At 43.0% G+C, this 9420-nt stretch overlaps 2 pseudogenes across 1 annotated transcript in view; both read right to left on the bottom strand.

Annotated features, from left to right (window-relative positions):
* The window catches only part of LOC116080997, a 107968-nt pseudogene that overhangs the window by 7051 nt on the left and 91497 nt on the right, over positions 1–9420 (bottom strand).
* Positions 4185–9420, bottom strand: part of LOC116080790 — a 6441-nt pseudogene continuing 1205 nt past the window's right edge. Inside the window, exon 2 of the transcript XR_004114606.1 lies at positions 4185–4685. The product of XR_004114606.1 is annotated as a prohibitin pseudogene (transcript). The remainder of the gene's footprint in view (positions 4686–9420) is intronic.

Genomic DNA, 9420 nt, shown 5'->3' with positions numbered 1-9420 from the left:
GTAGACCAGGCTGGCCTTGAACTCAGAAATCCGCCTGCCTCTGCCTCCCGAGTGCTGGGATTAAAGACATGTGGTGAAAATTAAATCTCTTTATGAACCAAAGCAACCAAACAAAGCCATTTTATAGAAAAGCATTAAAAACAAAACAAAACAAAAAGCCAAAACAAACAAACAACAAAAACTAGGACAAATCTCTGTCCTCACTAACCAGTTTAGGAATATAGCTCTGACAGAGATACAATCCCCAGGAGAGCTGCTCCCACTTTCTCTCCCACTTCCCCACCCCAAGGCAGTCAGTCCCTATGCTGAATTACATTCTTGTCATTCTTCCGTACTCGAGGCTTTATGCTGCATCCTGGGCAGTATTCCTAATTATAGTTTGTATTTAGAAGTATTCTTTTTCTTTTTTGTTTGTTTGTTTTGTTTTCGAAATACAGTTGCATTATATCTGGCTGGCTGTTCTGGAACTTACTCTGTAGACTAGGCTGGTTTCAAACACAGAGATCCACCTCCCCCTGCCTCCTGATTAAAGGTGTGTATCACCACACCAGGCCAGAAATTTTAATCCCTTGCAAAATATAATGTTACACACTCTGTACAACATTTTAACTCACAGCTTCTGTGGTGGGTTGGGTGGGATGGGGGTTCGTTCAGTTTGAGGACCTGAGTTTGGATTCTTAGCACCTACACTTAAAGCTTTGTGTGGTAATCTCAGTGCTGGGGAGGTAGAGGCAGGAAGACCACTAGAATTCACACAGGTCAGCCAGCATAGCTGAATCCATGAGTTCTTGTGAGAGAGGTTAAAGGGAAAGTGATTGAGGAAGATAGCTAATGTCAACCTCTGGCTTCCACATGTACACCCACATGCACAATTGCACATGCCCACACGATGGACACACACACATAAAACTGGTAAAAATGAATATATACTACAAATATTTTAAATATATATTTATATGTTTATGTATGTATATAGATGAATGAATATATATAATATATATTTCTAGTTTTTTTCATTTTTGCCCATTTAATGTATCCATTGTTTGAATAAAGCTTATATCTGGTCCAGTGGCATCCACATTTTCCCATACAACATTAGTGGACATCTTATGTTTGATTCTTTACTCCTACTGACTATATCTATAGTTCCTGTTTAATTGGTTTGCAAATCTGACTGTATCCTGTATTTTGTTGTGTGGTCATACTCCATACCTTTGATTCTCAGAGGCTTGGTTCAAGGTCCTTCCGAGGACAGTTCTGCTTGCCACCGTCAGGCATCTGAGGACACTAAGCAATCAGGACCATTTCTGTGACATTTTTAGTTTAGGTTTGGAGGCTACTTTGGTATTGTGAACCCTAACTCCAGAACCCTATGAGAGATGTCTTAGTTACTTCTTTACTGCTGTGGTGAAATACCATGACCAAAAGCAACTTGGGGAGGAAAGACTTTATTTAGCTTCCATATCCGGAAGCCATTGAGGATATGAGGATATGAGGGCTTCCATTGAGGGAAGCCAAGGCAGGAACTCAACCAGGGCAGAAGCCTGGAGGCAGGAGCTGATGCAGAGGCCATGGAGGAGTGTCACTGGTTTGTTCTTCATGGTTTGCTCAACCTACTTTCTCACATCACCCAGGATCACTACCCCAGTGGTGGCAGGACTCACAGTAGGCTGGGCCCTCCCTCATCAACTGTTCATTAAGAAAATGCCCTACAGGCTGGCCTATAGCTGGATCTTAGGGAGGCATTTTCTCAATTGAGGTTCCCTCCTCTCAAGATGACATTAAAACCTAGCTAGCATAAGAGCTAACTGTGGATAACAATTCCGGTAGAAGACCGATTACTGCCCTACCCAGAGGCAAGTTTATTGGCTTGAGAGAAAGGGGGAAAGAGAGGTTGAGTTTGTCAGGTGAATGCTCTCTTAGCTCTCTGGATTTACGTTTGTCTGTCGCTCTGTTTCTTACTAACATCCCATGTAACGTTTTTAGTTCTTTTCTGCTAGGGACATTCCTTAAGGTATCGGTGTGCCATCTGATATGAAAATCCATGCCCTTAGGTGTACGTGGGAATTATTCTACTGGCAAAGATTGAGTACCGCTTCTGTAAAAGGAGAAGTGTTAAATGTTTTGTCCTATGTGAGCCTGAGAGTCTCTGTTGCTGTTCTGTGACTTTGGGGCATTGCAGTACAGCCACAGGCAATATGGCACTGGCTGCATTTCCCTGGTCTGGGGTACAGCCACAGGCAACATGGCGCTGGCTGCATTTCCCTGGTCTGGGGTACAGCCACAGGCAACATGGTGCTGGCTGCATTTCCCTGGTCTGGGGTGTGTATTTGGAAAGGGAAAACTGGCCTCTTTTTCTGCAGCTTCTTCCTACAAGAACATCTTCTTTCATGGTCTGCTGCCTCCAGCTCTCCCCCCTCCAGTTTTTCTTCTCAGGATGCCTGATCTATAAATACATGAGACATGGGGACCCAACACCTCTGAGCTCTGAGTAGGAGGGACATATGACAAAAAGTGGGGGATCCATTAAACCATGGGGGTTAAGCCTTCCTCATCCTGTGTCATCCTCATGGTTGAAACAGGGCTTGTGTCTACCAACCTGAGATATCCTTTTAACTTTACTCAGAATAAGCCACAGCAACCTGGTAACCGGGAGCCCCGTTTAGTTCTATGGTTTGTGACTTTTCGGGCTTATTCTCAATCAGAACTCACAAGCTCTATCCACAAGTCTACACTTCAGTAGCTGTGTGACCTGAGAGTCACGTAACTTCTCTGAGTCTTAATGTCCTAAGTTGACAGTAGCACCTGCTACATGCATCCCCCTAACCCCGTCCCAAGTCCTGCTTGGAAGGGTTGTGTAGTACAGTATTCCGATGCATAATTCCATCAGTAACAAAATGACCAGCATTGATGTAGAACATTAAATAAGTGCACAATCGAACCAGCATCTCAAGGTTTCCTCCTTACAATTCTATCAGTCAGGCAGGGTAAGAGTGATATTCTTGTATGCAAAACCAATTGTGTTTTCCAGCTTCAGAACTGATGTCAGGTTAGGTTGGAGAAGATAACATACCTGACAGACATTCTTTAAGTTTGCTATCTCAGCAGCCAGCTGCGTGGAGGGTGAGTTGCCTGGAGGGTGATTAGAGCTGGCTGTGACCTGTTCAGCAGTCCCCCGTCCCCCCCCCATCTTAACTGACCATCTGCTTCTTTTCTAAGATAAGATACTAACATACCAGATTAGATAAATATGCCACTATTCATTTACTTCACCTCAAGAGTTCCAGAGACCCCACCAAAACCTTTACTGAATTATTTATAGTCAATTTAAATTCCTCTCAAGCAAAGCAAAGTGCTGAAGTGTTCATTTTGAGAAACAGGATTTCCATGTAAATGCTGTTATCGGTGCACATGCATACCCAGGATGTATAGATTTCACCAACTACAGGACACTTTGCACATAAAAGTCAGTTCTGTGCCCTGACTTTTCAAAGGCATGCAGCATTCTCTAGGTAACATTGGAGTGGGGGTGGGAGGTGGAGAGGCCTCACAGAGGTGAGGAACAGGGGCTGAAGGGCCAGAGGGCTGGGTCTCTGGCTGTTTATTCAGGGTTCTTGATCCTTGTGGAGATTCCAGCAGCTCAGGGGCCCCAGTCAGAGGTTAAAATCACAAGCATTCCAAGCTTCACAGACCATTTTTCAGAACGAGCTCACCTCAACGTTCACCAGATACTTAGATCTCAGAGCTCAAAATAACCATGGGCAGCCCATATTAGGCAGTGGAACATGAGGCAGACATTTGCAAATAGAAGTGTAGGCTTTCTAACATACCTCTAGCCACAACCCACCCTCTACTCCAGTGGCCGTCTTTCTTCCTTTCTACACTCCAGAAACCTTACTTCACAGTGTAACCCATCTTCCCATATTTCAGTAACATTTCCAGTGCACTAACGTTTTACACACACACACACACACACACACACACACACACACACACACACACACACACGAGAGAGAGAGAGAGAGAGAGAGAGAGAGAGAGAGAGACAGACAGACAGACAGACAGACAGACAGACAGACAGACAGAGACAGACAGAGGGGGGAAGAGACAGAATGAGAGATAGAGACAGACACACACATACACAGAGACAGAAAGAAAGAATGAGAGACAGAGATTGATTACACATATAAGTTCTTTAGATTTTCAGTGTACTGAATATCATAACAAAATGTTAAGTATCCCCGAAGTATACATATGGCAAAAATTTACCAGTGATCTTAACACCTTCTGATCTTTTGGCCCCTTGACTTAATATCATATTCTTTTCTTTTCTTTTTCTTTTTTTTTATGTTCAAATGATGTATATTCATCTTTTCAGGAAAGCAGAAGGTAGGCCAGGGAGGCCGTCCTCAAAGCCAGTCACACTGCTCACTGCTGCTTGCACTCGGCTGGGTTTTAATCCTTCTTTGGGTCATAGTCTGGATCGTTTTCCTCATCTCCTTCTTCCCCTTCCTCATCAGCTTCTTCACCTTCTTCATCATAATCATTGTCATCTTCCTCAATAGCTTCTCCAGTGAAGTATAACACTGATCTTGGGATTATGCGCTCACGTAAAAAGTGACCAATTTCAAAGTCCGCAGCCATGATGGCCTCAGCATCATCATCCAGATCTCCATTCTCTGGAACTTCAGGAGGAGCAAAAAAATTAAAGAAAGAATCATTGGACACCGTTTTAGTCACAGTACGAACTGTCCCATGTCCCTTATGTTTCTGCATTTTCTTAATGGTTTTCAAAGTAACATTCTTTCCTTTTTTCCAATCTATCTGGTACCCTGTACAACCCATAATTTCTGGTCCGTCAAAAGAAAATGGATCAGAATCATCTGATTCATTCAAGGGTGGGACTCCTTGGGGCATTTAACCTGGCACATCCACGTCACATTTGTGCAGTGGGTGATGAGGCAGTGTGTGTAGGTCCCATCTCAACTCTGCTGAACTTCCAAAAGTGATGGGTGGCTGGGCATGGTGACACACACTGGAGGGCAGAGGATCTCTGAATTCGAAGTCATCTTAGTCTATAAAGTGAATTCTGATCTTCCGGGGCTACATAGTGCGACCCTGTCTCAAGACACACAAAAATAAATTGTAAGATAAATAAAAGAGAAACTCAAAATGTCAAAGGGTGTTGCTGTTAGCTTGGGTTATACAGCAAGAGGACTCTGACCCAGACTCAGAATCCCGACTCATCAGAATATCCCAATGCCTTTGCTTTTTTGTTTAGCTAAGGAAGCAGGGTGGGTCAACTCCATTCAACCTCTAACTTGCATCCGTGTCTCCTATTTTCCAGTTATACTAATTTTAAAAACTGTCTTTTTATTAGTTTTAAAGTCAGCTACACAGGACTGGGTTTCATTATGAAGTTCTCATACACATGTGCCATTCTGTTATATTCCTCTGTTCACATCTGCTCTCTTCCCCACTGCCCAGCCTCCCTTGTACCTTCAGCTCCCTTCTTTTACAGACAATCTCCTCTTCTGCCTTCTTATTACATACAGAAGCTGCTGAGCCAGCCAGCCTGGCTTAGCATGAGCAAACAAAGACACTCTGTCTTAAACAAGGTGGGAGAGAAGGACCAACATTTAAGGCTGTCCTCTGACCTCTATGCATGCCAGAGCATGTGTGCCCCTGCACTCGCAAACACATTCATACAAATAGGTAAAGAATGGAAAATCACACCTCACTACAACCACCTGCTAAAATATTGACATCGGAGTAGGTACCTAACATTTTTCTGGTACCCATTGATAGTGATATTAATATTTATTGAGGTTTCAGGAAGACTAGAAAGACTTTGTCTTGGTTACTGTTCTATTGCTGTGAGGAGACATCATGACCAAAGCATATTATAGGAGAAAGTATTTAATTGGAGTTTCTTACAGTTTTAGAGAGTCCATGATCATCATAGCAGGAAGAAGATAGGTATGACACTGGAGCAGTAGCTGAGAGATTTACATCCTGATCTGCAGGCAGCAGGCAGAGAGGGGATAGATAGATAGATAGATAGATAGATAGATAGATAGATAGATACACAGATACTGGGCCTGGTGTGGGTTTTTGAAACCTCAAAGCACCCCCACCCAGTGACAGATCTCCTCCAACAAGGCCACACCTATCTCAAGAAAGTCACACCTACCTCAACAAAGCCACACCTCTAATCCTTCCCACACAGTTCCACCAACTGAGAGCAAGGATTCAAACATATGAGTCTATGACTGCCATTCCCATTCAAACAATCAGACATTTAGAGTTGGAGGGAGACAGAGCATGCACTCCTACACTCTGCCTCCCAGCTGCCAGCATTGTCTAGAAAGAGTTCAGCCTCCAATTTGGACCTGGAGTCCTGCAGAATAATTTAAATGCATTCTATAGCATCCTGGCAAATACTTCTTCAGTTGGCCTCTTAGCAAATGATCTGTGAATGAGAAGTAAGAGAATTAATAGGGAACTTAGTTGCATTGCCTTTCCCTACAAGCATTTGGGCTTCATCTTGAGCTTTGGTGAGCCTCGATTTGTCCTGTTGTCTCACAGAGTTTCAGAAGTTTCTATATTTCGTTGAGCTTGTGGGTTAGAATTTGTGATGTCTTGTACATGATTTGCAACCTTCTTGGTGTCTCCTGCAGGCATGCTTTCCTCTAAATAACAAAGTAGGATTTAGGAAATCATGTTCCCTTAGCAAGCACTGCATTTGGCAATGGAGGGGAGATGGAGTACGTATGTCCTTTACGGCCTCTTCACTTTCAACTACCCCTTCTGTCTGTGAGAAGTATTGTTTTGTAGTACAGAATACTTGCTGAACAAATGCCTGCTAGAAGCATGGGAAGGTAAAGGCTTGAAACATAGCTATATTCTCCAAATGTCCTCTGAAGAATATTGAGGTTCATATTCAAAATCAATTAAAGTGTTGAGAGGCCTGCCATTTTAATCTAAACACAGTAAAGAAGGAGAATCATGCATTTTAAGTTGGCACAACTCCAGCTTAACCTTTTGCAACCTTTGTTTATCTACTAAACTGGGTAACAATTCCTGATGCTACTCTCCAAAGGCCTATTCTAAGAAAGCAATTGTGACCCTAAGAATAACAAAAAGATGGTTTCAAATCCAGGTTCAAATCCTTGTTCTTCCCAAGTCCTCCCCACTCGTTCATTGTCCCCCGATCGTTCATTGTGCACTTGCAGTCTCAGTGTGTGGAGGAGTGGCAGAGCAAGGTCTCTGGGGACAGCATGTGAGTATGGAAGGTATCAATGACCCAGGAGACTGTGTCAGAGGAATTGACCTCCTTATTGAAATGGCTGCCTTAGTTTATATGGTTCGAGTCAGGGTCGGGTAGTGGGGGAGGAGGAAAAAGAACAGGGGAGAAGATGTACTTAATTTTCATATGCAGACCTGATTGAAGGCAACCGTTAATGCTGTACCAGTTCAAATTCCAAAGCTTTGTGGAGGAGGAGGGACTTTCAAAGCTTATCAATTAGATTAGCAGACTACCTGTCACATGATCTCTGAGACTCTAGTTCCCAGTCAGGGAATGAGAAGCCTTACTTGTCATCCTGACCTCCTGGCCCTTGTCTCACTGTGGTTGAGCAGACCCAAGCCTGCTTTGGGAATGGAGTGGCCCCACTCCTGCCCTGCTCCCTGAGAGCTTGCCTGGGCTATGGGCTGCACTCTGCCTCCCCTCATCCCTCATCTAGTTTGGGAACCCACATACCTGGCTTTTCAGAAAAGTCAAACTGGCTGTGTTTGAGAACTAAAGTGGAGGCAATTCTTCCCTCCCTCCCTCCCTCCCTCCCTCCCTCCCTCCTTCCCTCCCTCCTTCCCTCCTTCTTTCCTTCTTTCTTTTTGTATTTGTTTTTGAAACAAGGTCGCACTTTGTAGCTAGGGCTAGCCTGGGACTCACTACGCCTACTAAGTGTTGGGATTAAAAGCATACACTACCATGCTCAACCTATTTGTTTTTGTGTTTTGAAGTGAAAATCTCTCTGTATAGCTAAGATTGGCTTTGAACCCACAATCCTGCCTCAGCCTCACCCCTCCCATGCTGAGGGTTTTGGCATTTGAGTGATATAATCTGAATAAACAACAGACTGTTTATGAAATCATTTTTATTAGTTATTTTACTTAACATAAAAGGAATATTTTATTCTTTAATGTTTTTGAAATGGGCACTAACATTTTTGTGAATAAATTAAAACACATTTTAAACAGTTATTACTTTAAAGAAATAGAAACTTTCTAATTGAAATGAATTCCGGTGAAAAGCGTACTTAATTGAATCATACTTTTATCAAGCATGTTTTTCGTTCATTATGAAATTAGAGATTTAAATGTTTGTACATAGAACTTTCAGGGACAAGTGACATGTGACTTTGTAGGATTCAGAGAACAAAGAATAACTCATAAGAAATCCAGTGATCATTTCACTTGGGCCAATTAGAGCTAGGCAAAGAGGAGAGCCATTGGGCACTAAAGAGGCTGAGGGGCATGAGAAGGGCCTGGACACCAGGTGTTTTGGGACTTTGAGCATAGGAGAGTTTCATGTATGATAACTGTTTCCTCTATGCCTAGTTTTAATAACTGTTATCTGTGCCTTGTATTAAAATAATCTGGTCATGGATGGTTTTCAGTTCTTCTGGATCAATCTGTTGGACTTCTTATTCAGGAACGATAAGGATGCAGACCCAGGAACGAGTCAATTAGAAGGGAAGCAGACTGTCTGTCTTCTTCCATGACCACATGCTACCAGTGCGTGCAATGAGCTTGACAAGTTTGGTCATCTGTGTTGGTGTTCGAATAGACTTGCGTCTGCAGAGACTCCTAAAACACTTCTTGATCCAAACAGTCCTAGACCCTGGGTTTAGCTAACCCCAGTCCTTCAGGCTATCTCATTGGCTGATTTTCTCTTCAACAGATAGCAGGTCAGGAAGAAAGCTTCTGTGCCATTCATTTCAACTGGTTGTTAGTCAAAGCTCACTCCTGCCTGATTTCTTCTCTGTGTCCTCATGTGTATGCATGCATGCATGCATGCATGTGTGTTTACCAGAGGATACATGTGTACATGTGGAGACCAGAGGATAATGCCAAATGCCAAGCCTCTTCCTCAGCTGCTCTCAAACTCATATTTTGAAGCAGAGTCTTTCACTGGTTTGATTAGACTGGCTGGCTGTACAGTGAGCCTCCGCCCTCTTCCTTCCTATGTACCGCCAGTGCTAGGGTTATTGGTATCCAGTGTAGTATTATTACTATTATTGTTGTTGTTATTATTATTATTATTATTATTATTATTATTATTATTATTTTGGGGTTTTTTTTGAGACAGGGTTTCTCTGTGTAGCCCTGGCTATCCTGGAACTCACTCTGTAGACCAGG

This window comes from Mastomys coucha, unplaced genomic scaffold (assembly GCF_008632895.1).
Source record: "Mastomys coucha isolate ucsf_1 unplaced genomic scaffold, UCSF_Mcou_1 pScaffold6, whole genome shotgun sequence".
NCBI classification, from domain to species: Eukaryota; Metazoa; Chordata; class Mammalia; order Rodentia; family Muridae; genus Mastomys; species Mastomys coucha.
Note: the sequence above shows the minus strand (reverse complement) of the source record. Positions and strands in the feature narration are given on the sequence as shown.